At 33.7% G+C, this 16,186-nt stretch overlaps 1 protein-coding gene across 1 annotated transcript in view; it reads right to left on the reverse strand.

Moving 5' to 3' along the window:
* Window positions 1-2,782: 2,782 nt before the first annotated feature.
* Window positions 2,783-16,186, reverse strand: part of LOC144448888 (putative RNA-binding protein 19) — an 83,511-nt gene continuing 70,107 nt past the window's right edge. The window contains exon 27 of the mRNA XM_078139230.1: window positions 2,783-3,155. The gene's annotated coding sequence lies outside the window, so the exon portion shown is untranslated. The remainder of the gene's footprint in view (window positions 3,156-16,186) is intronic.

Genomic DNA, 16,186 nt, shown 5'->3' on the forward strand with positions numbered 1-16,186 from the left:
TGAACTGAATATTATAATTTCTTTTTAACTTTAATAGCTTGAAAGTTAACGGAGGCATATAGCTTATATACCTTTGCAGGTAAACTAAGAGATTGAATTTTTTGTGACTTTTCCCACAAATGTCACCGAATCGATATACTTGTGTGTTCTTTCACGGCCTTCATAGAAACCAGTTTACGAGTACGATGACTGTATTCGGTCAGTCAAGTAACTCCGTTTTAATCCGTACACAGCTATAACGTACAAAATTTACACTTTTACGAAGCACGGCTCTTGAAATAGTCCACTTTAATATGCTGGTTTAAAGTTTATGAAGTAACAATGATAATCGGGCTTGTCTTTTAATCATCAATAAAATCATGAAGTGAATTCGACTTGTTTTATCAGATATTTGAATCAGACGAAAACATGACTTGTCGTTTACTGTCTTAATCCTTGTATTTAAACCCGACTCGTCAACCTCCTCTCCAGAGAAACCCTGACAAATCACGGGTTGCTTAGAGGGTCTCATTGGAAATCCCTAAGTGAGTTATAAACATAGTGGTTGTAGGCTACGGGATTTTAATATCGAGTTATATTTTGCCGCAAACAAAATCCATGTTCAGATTTTTAGTTGTGTTCTGTGTATGAAAGGACCGTCCATATTTATTTGTTTACAAAAAATCTATCAAATTATGCGATTTACCAAACATAACTACTCCTGTATCTAATTCTGCTACAAAAACACACGTAAAGTAAAAATATCTTAAATTTGACACATGGAATATCATCTTGTAATTATGGCAATATTTCTAACTGTGGTTGATTTGGAGATGGTCATTTGATGTCCTATTTTTGAAACTATCCTAGGGGGTCTTTTCTTTGCGATGAAATGAACAACCCACTTTCAATTCAGTGGATCTCATCTTTGTTTGGAAATTCAGCAAATGAGACCAAATTGGTCAGGCCCTTAGGGAGATAGACATCCATGTATTACAGTCTGTTGGTGTACTATTACAAACTTGATGTATGTGTTTTCAGGCTCTGTTTTTTGTCTGCTACGAGTACTCTAGCTACGTCATCTTCTTATCTCTGAGCTAAGATACTAATTGTGTTTGTTTCTCCTTCAGTAGTTTCTTTCAATGATATGTCAAATATGACATCCCAACCTAAAAGTCACATGCTGTACTAGTCAATGTTATTATCAGTTGTACTGCAGTTGTTAACCACATCGCCTTTATGCGACAACAATAGTACGTAATATTTTGGTTTAAAGAAAATAAAAATACACCGGTTTGGACAGAATAATGATTGGGAGAAAGTTGGAACATTGGACATCCATATTAGGCCTAATAAAAAATTGCATGGTTCCGATTACACTCAATTTTAGAATAGATGGGGTAGGTAGATTTTTTATTTTATTTTATTATATTTTTGTGTGTGAGTGTCTAGTTCAGGTTTTCCATTGTTTTCCAAATGGTCACTGTGTTGTTTATTTCTTCCTATCAGATGTACAGCCATTACAGATTGGAAGAATAGTTTATATATTGTCTTTTTAAATTGATGTCAGTTTCCGCTTCCACTATTTCTCGTGAGACTTCACAATTTTTGTGATCTTATTTTTTTTCTTGAATACGTAAAAAAGGGTTAGGGTCGGCAGTGAAAAGCTAGGTGGGGTCAGGTAACTGGAACCAAACAATATTTTGTTGAAGCCTTAATGTTCATTTAAAAATTAAACAATAATAACAAATAATGTAGATGATAACAATATTATATAACATTAACTTTTCAATTGTACATGATATTTCGGAAAGCTATCTTTGAATGTTGCAATGAATGTTCAGATTTCAAAAAATCTTTTCGTTCTACTTATAAGATGGTGCAAAATATTTCTGTTTCCAAGTGATGTAATTTCAAACTTTTATTTGTAAATTCAAATTGGGTATTGACAAAACATTCTGTGGTTGAATAAGTTGGTTCAAAATGAAGGAATGATACAATGTAATCTTTAGGACTCCAATAATAAAACAGTACTTATCAAGAGTCTGGGACTGAATTATGGGCCTTTTAAACATAAGCCATGACCATGGGATTAAAACATGGGAGTTTAACCAAAACTGATTTAAATCTAAATGGAAGTTTTACAAGCAACTTGATCACGCTTAGGTTTTTAAGTGCATTTCGGTTTGGTGCTAATCTCTACTCATAAAATAAATATGCCATTGTGGTACAATTGATGTTAGGAATGATGGAATATCTAGGAACAATAGAAATGGAAGATATGTGTTTAATATAATTTGCATAGCAATTAATTGATGGAAGACAGTGGGAATATTAAGAGTACACATTTAGGATTACAATTGGGATGGTATTAGAAATGAAATAGTGACATCTCTACCGGAGTTTTATGATTACTAAAGTAGAAAAACTTGTTCACACTAATCAGGTGGAAAATAATAATGATGAAATGGAAAAGTGGAGGAGTGAAATATGCTTTGAGTATGACAGCTTGGTAAATGAATCTTTATTTGGTGAATTCTCCATAGATGGGGGATAAATTAATCGCCGACAGTTAGTGAGAAGTGATGTATTTTTTGTGACATATTCACAATTTGCCATAGTAGTTAGTTTGCGAGTCCGTACAACAATGTGTAAGTGTTTGTGATAAAAATTGACTAATTTAGTTTATTACAGTTTGTTCAGTACATATTTACATTTACTATCATATCATAAAAGATTGAGACAATATCATCAGATACACATCATCTGTCATTGTTTTCAATATCTCTTTATTTGTTAAAATATGTAATTTATTATCTGTTTCTAACTTTTTTCTCGTTTTCATACCATGATGACATCATTGATGTCTGCAGGGAAAAGTTACCTGAAGAAAATGAACAACGCACAGAATTCAATTATTATGCAAAACAGTTTGACCTCAGGTCAATTACTGTTTCCCGGCAACAACTTGACCCTGTGTATTAGCAAGCCACTTTGGTTGATGTCAGAATGAATAAATAGGAAATTGATTGTAAAATATATAGCGTCAACTTGTTTCCTCTATTTTACTTCTCCTGGTTGTTTCATCTACGTCTTTCCTATCCAATCAAAATGATAACACAGACGTCACGCAGATTTGATTTTGTCACTGTCATCCTTCATTCTCTGAACAAAATCTGAAAACAAACAAATACAGAAAAGATGTTATAACTGTGAAACACAAACATAATGTGCACAATTTCAAAAAAGAATTGTATGTCATTTTGTACATTTCACTACTATTACTGTAAACAACTCACACACTATTTTCTATGATTTTGTGACTTTAATACATGTACTGTTGATATTTTATTTCTTCAAATTTGTGATTTTTATCAACATGATAAGTGAAACATTCTACTCTGACCCCATTTTAAATGATTGGAGATGTTCAACTAATAACAGAATGGTATTTATATCAAGTTTAAGCACATATGACTACAAGAAATATAGCAAACAGTACAAGATGTTTGACAAATACAAGTTGTCAGTAAAAAGCAAGTTGTAAGCTTAAAAAGTGTTTCCATTGATATTGAATTTTGGTGAAAATGAGACACAATGGGAAACCAAAGACAAGAGCAAAGCTACAAGTAAGTATTCTTCTCCATGTTATATTGGTACACTATTTTGATTTACAAACTGTAACCATCAACTTAAACTGTAGAGGCACGTGGACTCGGGACTCTGTCTTACATAATCGTAAAACTAAGGGACTAACATAGAATGTTGGCTATTCACTGTCAATGATACAAAGTTAATTTATGTTAGGGGGCTTAATCCTATTCCTATCCCTTACCCAAACTCCCTAGCTTTACCACAAATACAAATCTATTGTACTGTCAGTCCACTGTTCTACATTTTTGCTGATAAAGTAAAACCGACATAGTGAGTGACGAAGTCTTGTTAGATTATTTTGACTGATGGTGTGGTAAACGAACAAGCTGTCAACATATCAGGACTTTTTGGATGAGTTTTCACCAATCAAAAACAGTTATGTGTCAACCAACCAAAATCTAATATATTAGCCAATCAAAATCTCATTTACATGATGAAACTCTATCTTATCAGCTTGAAGGCTTGAATACACATTTCTTTCTCCAAGTTTCTGGTAATATATCTTTGTGGCCTGCTTTGACATTGAACATTGTGTAATGTGATGAAATGTTAAAAAATGTAATGCAATGAAATATCAATAAATTAAATATAAAATAATCTTATTTGATGACGCCCAAATGGTTGTATTTATTTTTCTTTTTTTCATTTGTCGAATTACCTATTTAGCTGATTATGGTCCTGTGTACTCTAGCTTGATGTCCATGTGTAAGCAGTCATTTACTTGTTTGTTAACACAATGTAAATTTATATATAAATAGGACATCCGTAGGTAGAAAAAGGTTTTGTACCAAGTACTATGTAGAATTTTCCCGCAACTTTTATTTTTGTACTTGTCACTATATCGATCGTGCTCTAGACTAATATTTGTTACCTAACCCTGGGTATGGTGAGGGGGGAGAGGGAAGGGGGTGTATAGTAGTGGAGGAGTACTGTTGATGTGGTATGGTGAGGGGGGAGGGGGAAGGGGGTGTATAGTAGTGGAGGAGTACTGTTGATGGGGTATGGTGAGGGGGGAGGGGGAAGGGGGTGTATAGTAGTGGAGGAGTACTGTTGATGGGGTATGGTGAGGGGGAAGGGGGTGTATAGTAGTGGAGGAGTTCTGTTGATGGGGTATGGTGAGGGAGAGGGGGGAAGGGGGTGTATAGTAGTGGAGGAGTACTGTTGATGGGGTATGGTGAGGGGGAAGGGGTGTATAGTAGTGGAGGAGTTCTGTTGATGGGGTATGGTGAGGGGGGAGGGGGGAAGGGGGTGTATAGTAGTGGAGGAGTACTGTTGATGGGGTATGGTGAGGGGGGAGGGGGAAGGGGGTGTATAGTAGTGGAGGAGTACTGTTGATGGGGATGAGGAAGCAAATAAGTAAGATGGCAATGTTCTACTAATTGTTGCACAACATTTTTTTCACTATTAAAACAGGAATTTTTTTCTCCAGAAGTTTCAATTATAAAAAGTCAAGAATTTACTATTGGAAACATGGCAACACAGTATCCAACCACAGTAACTACATGGCTACAGAGTATCCAACCACGGTAACTACATGGCTACAGAGTATCCAACCACGGTAACTACATGGCAACACAGTATCCAACCACGGTAACTACAGACGATTGCTAAACAGACGATATGTTAGCCTTCTCATATTAACCACATGTAGTGACTTTATGACTACACGGCCATACACCTTGATTCAAACAAAGAAGCCATCACACATCAAATAAATCAGCTTTCCCAGACAGTTTCCACCAAGTTTGTAGCACAGCAGGGACACCCTCTCAGCATTCAGCACCCGATCTACCCGACAGTAAAACGACCATCAAAAGGTCAGGGAGAAAATTAGCAAAGAAAATGAGAAAATGTGTGAATTGTGAGATTTGTGTATTAAAGTTAGTAAGGAGGTCGTGACACGACAGATAAAAACGTTAGTCACCAAGCGGGAAAACTGTTAACCGGTTTATTTTCAGATAATAAAATCTGCTGTTTTCGCGACCTCTCTGACCCTAATATAGCGAATGAAATCAAAGCTATGCTGACACAGATTATCTAAAAATGCAAGCGTTTTGCTAATGATTGTCAATCTAGTGCATAACATTTACTCTAATTATTGCAAAACTGGCAGGACAATTTGTAGGAGGCACTACCTGAATTTCAAAATATAACTTGATTTTATACGTTGTCTAGGGAATGGTTTTGAAACCTAGAATGTAAACGACATTTTTATTGGTATCGTTATTATCATTGGTAGAATAATTCAAACATTGGTAGATTTCAAATCACTGCAGCTCTCTGATGGTGATATACTGTAAACCTGCATATTTTCACAACTAGAAAATTTTGCGATTTTACAGTCTTCATGTAGTTCACAAAGATTAATTTTCACTAATAACCATACTGGTACATTGCATTATGCAGAAATATATATTTTCGCTACTAATTATTTTCGCGTTTTTGTTTTGGAGCGAAATTAGCGAAAATAAATCTTACGCGAACATTTCCAGGTTTACAGTATGGGCTGTGATAGAGCAGTGGAGAGGATGCACTTAATAGAATAGTTTTAGAAGAACCAGGTTTATAAATGGTAAATTTAACTAGGTTAAAAGAAACACAAAACCGGCAAAAATTTATCCATAAATCATTAAAATGTCAAATTTATATATAATTCAGTGTGGAAAATAGACTTTTGGACTTTACCACAAAATGGCTGAATTTACAAACGGCTAAAAGAAACATAATATGGCCAGCAAAAACATGACCAAAAATCACTAAAATGTCCAATTTATCTAGAATTCAATGACGTTTAGACTTTGCCACAAAATGGTAGAATTTACAAATTCTTCACCTCATAATACCCAGAAACTAACTTTTTCAGTCGTTTTTCAGATATTTTTATGCTTGGTAATTTTTTTGGATGTCAATGTAGAAATGATCAGTTTGCTTTCAAAACTGGACAAGATTTGTTGTATTTCATATCATGTAAATTTGAATATTTCAAATCAACCCATATTTCATAATATAAGATTTAGTAAATCTGTCTTTAGAGACATCTTTCAGACTTGTAGCCTTCTTGGAAAGAATACATGAAACATTCAACTGGCCTTTTCCAAATCAATGTATATTGTACAAGTTTGTTATGCCGCTAGGAGCTATAATTTTTCATTGCCACATTAAAACAAAATCTCTTTCAAAAAAAATAAAATATCTGCCAATAAAATTGTCCAATATCTGACATGTTTATGACCTCACAAGTAACCGACATATAATTTTTATTACCACTGAAAAGTTGTTGAAATGTAGTTCACCCATGGGTGATTACCTGCACAGCTCCAAATTTAGCCATGAAAGTTCTCTTTCTCTCTCCTTTTTTTGAGTAATAACATGAATTATTGAACTGAATATGCAAAAATAATCTCAACAGTTGCAAAGAAATACAGTATATATATAACAAATTAACAAAATTTCTTTGTCAGGTCATAATTTTAGTCATCAGATTTTGTTAACCAGTCCACCAAATTTCAAATTTAGTGAACGATAAATTTCATAATTTTATTTTGTTTCACATAAAAAATGTGATTTTCTTTGACTGCTTTGAATTTGCTGGAAAATAATTGTTAGAAATTAAAGATTTTTATGACAGCATTTTGAATTTTATCATAGCTTTTCATTTTTGTCTGAGGTAATACACACAGAATACAAATTGAATTTATGAAGATAAAATATTATGTTAATGAGTACAGATCAAAAGAATACATAACAACCACTAGACTACATCTGTGAATTTAATTTAAAACTTTTGCATGCAAAATTACTACCAAACCAGAGTCACTATTGAGTTTCAATTTGGCAGCACGATGTTCTTTTCATATCACACGTTATATTACTGTAGTTTTTATTTATATTTTACATCTCGGATGTATTAGTACGCCTGTGCTACTTTTTAAACCGAGTATAAATAAAATAAAATAATATTAAATAATATAAACTGATTTGTGTTCACAGTGAGATAAAATGTATCATTTTATATGCTTGCACAATCTCAGTATCTGTATTTTTTTAAATGAAATTTGCACCAAAAAACTGTGCAATGTAAAAAACACAGTGCCATCGAATTGAATTTCTAGAGTCACTCTGGTTTGGTAGTACTTTAGTATAAATACAATTCCTCAAATAATTTCTGATTAACTAAGCAAATATTTCCTGGTTGACATTGGTTATGATGTATTTCATACATACGTATTTATACTGATGATCGAAGTATAAAAACCAAAAGATCTTCAAAGTAAAAAATATTAAGCACAGATATTCAATTTTTGAATTTAATAAAACAAGATATATTACAACTAAATATCGAGTTCTTTCAACAATAATATAAATCATGACTTTTTTCCAAATATCAAATTATTTAAATTTCAGATTGCATTGAAATATGGTGAAATTTCTATTGTATGCACAGCATTTTGTACAGAATATAACAATACACATGGATTGAGAATTTATCATGATGGAACAAAAACAGAAAAAAATAAACAAATAAAATAAATAAATGCAGAAATAAATAATTCAGAAGTGTATTGAATCTGTAGCTGAATAGAAAACTGCAGGAAATTGCATAAAAAAGATCTTGTATAGCAAATTTACCCTTTGAATAGTTTGAACTTTTATCTTTGTTAAGACTGGGAAGTTAGTTTATTATTCATTATGTGGAGGAAATCACCAACAATTGCTCTTCATATTTCAGACCTAATGTACGCTAAAGTGCTCAATATAATTCCGATCTTATTGCCAGTACAGTGTGTATTAAATCTCAACCAGGCCGTATTTCTGCCATGCTAAGACTCGCTTTTAAGCTGCATGGCATAAACGTGAATTGGAGAGTGCTTTATCGCCGAATTTAATAATTCACGACAGCTAAGCATGAGATGGAGAGATAAAGCTGAAAGGCCATTATTTATGTGTTAAATACAGTTACTAGAGCACATATGTTTCCCCCAGCTGTGTGAAAACACTACGATAACGAAAAACAATTACTATCGTCACAGATTTTCCATTGCTGTTTTGAGACACAAAATATGCAACTCAAAATCATATTTGGAAAATTCTGATTTATAGACTTGTTTGAACTTTTGTACCAGATTATTTGTATCTGACTTTACTTTTTATTTGTATCTGAGTGAAGTAAACTAAGGTTTTGTATAAAAAAAAGTGTGATAGAAATTGGTATGTGTTGTCACGTTACTCTTTTACAAGAAAACCATTATCGTTAAAATGGTAAACTATGGCATGGTTAGAATAAACTATTGCCTGAATTTACTTACGTTACTGGTTAGAACAAACATGAAAAGACTCACATGCACTGCTTTCTACTCTAGTCGATTTGTAATATTTGGTAAGATGACAAAACTGGGGGAACTTTTACTGCTATTTTGACATTACATCTATGATAATGAAGTATTGCTCTATATTTTATCTTTAACACATAATAATACAAGATAAAAAAAATCACCAAAGTTTATTTTAGGTGATATTTTTTGTAAATTTAAGACTTGTTACATTGTAGTGTCAGTCAAGGTTACAAACTTCTAGCACCAACGTGGTGACATAAATTTTTTTCATTCTTGTATTCACTCAAAACATGTAACATGTAGTACACCTCGAACGATATTGATGCGATGTCACCAAAATTTTTTTTTACTCATTGAGTACCAATTTTCATTTGTAACTATGAAACTAGAGTCCATGATGTCACCTAAAATTGTTCTCATTGTATATAAAATGTAAATATTTTACTCTATATTATGAGTTGTTGTCGTTTTCTATTTCAACAAATGGCTAATACTGTTCTTTCAATGCCTCAATTCTATGAGCAAAATTACATAAGATATTTATACTCCCTTAGAAAGCACAAATTTTCATGATTAATTCTAGAAGTTTATTTAACTAGAAGATGGATACAGAATGCTGGGGTGGGGTGGGTGGGGGTGGGGTGGGGTGGGGGTGGGGTGGGGTGGGGTGGGGGTGGGGGTAAGGGTAAACTGTTGAGTATCCATCAAACATATAAAAATGGTAAAAGGTCAATAACTACTTAGACAACACTAATCAAGTATTGTTGTCATGCCAATACAATCCTATAAAGAAGATTACAAAATCAGAGACTTTTTGGTGGCATGAATGTTGACTAGGAGACGAGAACCTGTTAATACACTACTATGTTTTCATATTACCAACTCCTGATTTAAGAGTAGGTTTGTTTCATTTCATTCATACATGCATAGTTCACACTTCTCGCAAGGCCCCCAAACTTGTTACAGACACGTACACAAGATTACATTATTGAATCAACTGTATAAGCTACTTAGACTTAGGGTCAGAACTCTGTCAGTATGTACTGTACTAATGACTTCATGTGTCAGTTTGTAGAATTAAGTAAATAAATTTGCATATGGAACAAACCAAGCAAAATAATTTGCATATGGCACAAATCAAGTAAATAAATTTGCATATGTAACATTCAAGTAAATAAATCTGCATATGCTACAAATCAAGTAGACAACTTTACATATGGCACAAATCAAGTAAACAACTTTACATATGGCACAAATCAAGTAAATAAATTTGCATATGAACAAAACAAGTAAATAAATTTGCATATGGAACAAAACAAATATTTGAATATGAACAAAGAAAGGAAATAAATTTGCATATGGAACAAATATCAAGAAAGTAAATTTGCATATGGAACTTAAAAATCTAGTATATTTGTACATGACACACATTCAAGTAATTACATTTGCATATAGAATATTAATGAGAGAAATCATGATGGTACAGACTACATATCTCCATGGCATAACTATGATGGGTGACCTCAATAAACAGTGAGACAAATATGGATAGACATCTATCCATTGTAATACTGTCCTTGATGAAAACACAGCGATCTACGGAAACACTTGACATGACTTGTGAAATATTCTAAAAAGAGAAACATGCATAATACCAATATAAAACCTACAACTGCCTTCACTAAAAGTCAAAGTATCAATTCACAACAAAGCTTTAATTCTCCTTTCGGATTTTTACAAAATCAATAAAAAATCATTACGACTCAATGTTCCTTGGAAAGCCACAAAAACGGACGTTAAAAGCAAGCCTGCACCACCCTGACTGTAATGGATGTTTTTAATAGCATAATAGGACCAGCTTTCGTTGAAACTGAAAGAAAGTGATGTAGAAATCAATTGCTGGGCTGCATTAAAGCTGTAAATGTAGTTTTAAGACCTCTTTTTTGTGCACCATAATTCATCTTACTGTTTCTGGCTGGCATCACCCTTGGGCCCTGATCCCAATTACACTCGTCTCTCTTTGGAGAATCTGTCTGAGGGATGAACACTGAACCTTGTTTATAGCACAACTGAGAGTAGCTTTATTTTAGGCTCCAACTCTCCTCTCTCATCTCTTCTTTGCCTTCCCTTTTACTTCTCTGGTCTATCCATCTTGTCTAAACAGCTTTGCATCATTTCACTTGGGCTGTCATTGTTTATTCCATGTCAGTCAGTCCGTCCATCCACTGGACTGTCTTGTCTGTCCATATCTTTCTGTCTGTTTGTCCTCCTGTCTGTCTGTGTCTGTCTGTCTGTCTATATCGCTTCTTGTCTGTCTGCACAGCTGTCATTGTCTATTCCTTGTCTGTCCATCCATCTATCTTCCATCTGTCTGTGTATACTGGTATTGTTCAGTTTGACTGTCCACCTATCTGTTGTATTGTGTATTCCTTGTCTATCTATCCATCTGTCCATTCGTCAGTCTGTCCGTCTGTCCACCCATCCATCAATCTATCTGCCTGTCCATCTGTCTACCGGTATTGTCCTATCTAACTGTTCATCTGGCTGTCCAATACAAATATCTTCTTGTCTGTCTATTCATCCATTTGTTGTTATATATTCCTTGTTCATCAATTCATCCATCCATCCACTTACTTGTCCATCTCTGTTTAGCATTTTCATGACGGACTCTTTGTTCCTCTGTATCTCTACATCTCTTCCTGTCTATCTACCAATCCATTTGTTATTGTTTATTCCCTGTCTGTCTGTCGGTCTGTCTGTCTGTCTGTCTGTCTGACTGACTGACTGACTGACTGACTGACTGTCTGTCTGTCTGTCTGTCCTTTGTCCATCTGTTTGTTGGTCTGCATGTCTACTCTGTATCTTTCTGACTCTCTTCTATCCATCCTTTCTGTGTCTGTATTTTCTACCCATATTTTTTGTTTCTATATCTGTCTCTTTTCTATCCATGCTTTGTACTTAATTCTCTTTTTCTATATACATTTAAATCAAACTCTTTGTCTGTCTGTCTGTCTGTCTGTCTGTCTGTCTGTCTGTTGGTCTGTCTGTGTGTCTGTTGGTCTGTATGTATGTATGTATGTATGTATGTATGTATGTATGTATGTATGTATGTATGTATGTATGTATGTCTGTCTGTCTGTCTGTCTGTCTCTCTGTCTGTCTGTATGTATGTATGTATGTATGTATGTATGTATGTATGTATGTATGTATGTATGTATGTATGTATGTATGTATGTATGTATGTATGTCTGTTTGTCTGTTTGTCTGTCTGTCTGTCTGTCTTTTCGTAACCCTTCCATTCTGTCTATTTTCATTGCGATTTACAACTGATGGTACCACCAGTGAGATGTCTATTTTTAAGATGGTGAGTTACAAAATACCACTATTAAGGTATCTATATGTAAGTTTAAATATCACAAGTAAGGTCTTTATATGTTAGTTACAAAATATCACAAGTAAGGTCGCTAAAACACTAAACTATACAAACTAAACTGATCATTTTCTGTTGAACATGATAACATTACATATTTTGATCTATGGTTTCTACTTTAAGTAATAATCTTGTGTATCAATGTGTTTGGAAATATAATTCAGCTGAAATGCTAGTGTGTAGAGTTGTCATGGTAACCATTAAATGGCCATGTGATGGTGGCTCAATCTGATGGTAGAAGTCTGATGTATAAATTCTGAAATATGCTTTAAAAAAAATATTGGTTGTAAGTGTTGTTATGACAACAGTAAAATCACCTCATGATGCCCATGTAATTTTTTATTCTTCATCTGGATTTGTAAGGCATAGTAAATAGTGTGTTAATATTACAGTCAGGATGTGTCGACAGGTCCCCTGATGCCCATCTCACAATCGTGAATTTCACTACAAGTCAGAAACGTGTTCATTGGTATTCTACAGATGGTAGTTTTGTTGAAATCGGTGGCCGACACAAAATGATAATTAACGCTCCAGCTTTGCTCATAAAACTTTGTTGTTGCAGGCTACTCAAATTTATTTCTGGAGGCAGACTGTAAAATTCACAAAGTCTGTCGTAAGTTTTCATTCAAAATATGAATACCTTCTATAATTTTCTACTCATTTCTGGTTATATAATTTTACGATCTCAGCAGTAATTTCATAAAATATTATTCTGGTAGACAAGAACGTTGACCTTACTATAATGTTGCTGGTTCATGTGGGTAATATTCTGGTGTTATCATTATTATTCATATGACTGTGGTTGAGTATTAAATGAAGTTATTTAGTGTTACACATTTACAACAATTTGTTGTTGCTGTCATATTAATAACAAAAAAATGATTAAAATAGTTCTTTTGATTAAATTTGCAATTTGTCAAAATTTTCAATCTCAAGCAGCAAAGTATTTTTAATCAAAGTTCTTCATCTATTCATTGTACTTGACACAGAAATCCCTCTCACCTACAAAATTACTAGGTATAAATTTTAACACAATTTGTGATGTTTGCTTTCGGCATTTACTCTAAACTGTTACATCAAACTGAACAAAAATTTTGAATAAAAAGAAAATTACCGACTGACTTTTGACATTTTTGCAGTGTAACCTTTCACCTTTGACCCCTATCACCACCTTGTCGACACGTCAGTTTGTCACTGTCAGTTTGTGTGTAATTAGGAAATTTGAAGGAGAAATGAAGACAGGAAAAATAATAACTATTGGCATGCCGGGGTAATTGACTTCAGACCTCGGCTGCTGCTAAATTGGCAATTTTCATTTAAATTGGTGCTATTTTGACCCTTAGAATTGCTTTCCCTGTTTTGGTTGGGAAATATAATGAAGGTATGCAATTAAAATGTCATTTATTACAACAATAATACTGTCAATTTTTTTCTCCAACAATTGTTGAGTGTTTAGAGTTGATTCCTATTAAAAGTACGACACTAGAGGGACTCTTACACTTACTATGTGTCCTGCATTTATTTCTATGTTCAAAGATTCAGAAGTTTTATACAAAGTTACATCACAAATGTGAAATAACACTAACACTCAGTAAACTCAAACTTTGGCATAACAATTTCAACCAAAAACATGGGTTTCTTTTCTGTAACTTTGAAGTGACGCTATACATGTATACTCAAACTTTGGCATAACAATTTCAACCCAAAAACGTGGGTTTCTTTTCTGTAACTTTGAAGTGACGCTATACATGTATACTCAAACTTTGGCATAACAATTTCAACCCAAAAACGTGGGTTTCTTTTCTGTAACTTTGAAGTGACGCTATACATGTATACTCAAACTTTGGCATAACAATTTCAACCCAAAAACGTGGGTTTCTTGCCTGTAACTTTTAAGTGACACTTTATGCTCAAACTTTGGCATAACAATTCCAACCATGAATGTGGGTTTCTAGTCTGTAACTTTGAAGTAACCCTATACGCTCAAACTTTGGCATAAAAATTTCAAATACACGTTTTTTTTCCCTGTAACTTTGAAGTGACCCTTACACTTAGTATGTGTTGTGCATTTATTTCTACATTCATAGTTGACTACAACTCTAAATTAAACATGCATTATCACTTACAGCTCTGAACACACTTTAGTGACAAAATTTTGAACAAAAATATGTTTCTCTGCAACTTTCAAAAAAGTCTTATCCCGAATTTAGATAATTTTCAAAGAAAAAGCCATTATCTTTTCATTGATAATAAAATTTCAATTAAAAAGGTCCTAATAAAGGACAGAAGAAACATTCCTAATGCTTGACTTTTGTATTGTCTGATGATGCAGAAATGAATCCAGCCAAGAGATTTTTGTGTACTTACAGCTAAAACTGGGAAAATTCACCAGAAGACTGTACATAACATATACATTACAGCTAAAACAGGGAGTGTTTACAGAAGACTGTACATAACATATGCATTTACAGCTAAAACAGGGAGTGTTCATCAGAGTTTAGATAGTTGATCAACTTTGACTGGAAATGTTTATGTTATATATAGTCTTTCGGCAAACACTGCCAGTTTTAGCTGTATTCACAAAAAACCTTACTAGCATTCTTTTCTAACACTATAAAACTAGAGTGTTCTTACTAAACATGTGACAAAAGTGTAATTTCATCGGTGCCTTTCATGAATATTTTACATTAGATCTTTTCCTCCACTTCCCCTGATTCAATTTTACACAGGAAGTTCAAAGCTGTCACTCTAGTACAAATTTTAACCTTTCTTTTGCATTCTGTGTCCCATTACATTCAAGTTCATTCTTATCTTTATTAAACATACATGGATCTGTGAATCTGACTGGAAGCAGATCATAAAATAATATCTTTTAGCAATATGGTTTGTATGTCAGCTTATTTTGTTTGGTAGGTCTACTGCGACTTGTTTTCTAGGTATTTGGCAGAGTTTCATCGCATCGCAATGTGCATGATTCTTTTATTCATTTTGTAATTTTACTTTTAAATGTCTCTACTCACTCTGATGAAATATTAAAGAGGTGCAATACTCTAACTGTGTCGTTTTCCTCCACCATAATTGCATTTTAGGAGAAATCTTCCCCAGGTCAAACTCAGTAAATGGAATGATATGAGGCAAGATAGTACAGTTAAATGGTCTCAGACGGTCAACGCTCAGCTGTTCATCGTTGACTCAACTGATAAGAGACAGAGAAAAGCTATATTGTCTATGGTTACTGCTGCATTGTGTCTTTATCTGGTTTTTTGGCTAATAGCGGCAAATAAAAAACACACTATGCATATCACTGAGAATCAGCATTTTGGAAAGACGATTAGGAATCATGATCATTGATGTTTAATGGTGCTGCTTGATGTCGCAGCATTTTAACCGACATCAAGGACGACGGCCCTACATACAGAAATATCAGTGGAAATCTACGATAACATTACATAGAAATCTGTGACCATGCTGAAATGGAATAGAATGATTGCACACATTAGGGGGTTTATCACAGTTGTAATACTGCTGTTAATGTCATATTGCTAAACTAGTCTGTTCCTTTATCTAACACATCACTCTCCAAATCTTGATGTAAACCTTCCAAAAGTAGCATTTGGTGTCTTTTTTTGACAAATGTCGCCCATTTACAGTCTAACACATAATGTGGAACTTCAAGATAAGTTGCTTGAATCCATGCCAGTGAAACCACACACAAACATCGTATATCTTGTATCCAACTATCACTGTCACTAAACTGTCTTTTTAATCTCTTTCATGAACATTAAAGCAA

This window comes from Glandiceps talaboti, chromosome 18, assembly GCF_964340395.1.
Source record: "Glandiceps talaboti chromosome 18, keGlaTala1.1, whole genome shotgun sequence".
Taxonomy (NCBI): Eukaryota; Metazoa; Hemichordata; class Enteropneusta; family Spengelidae; genus Glandiceps; species Glandiceps talaboti.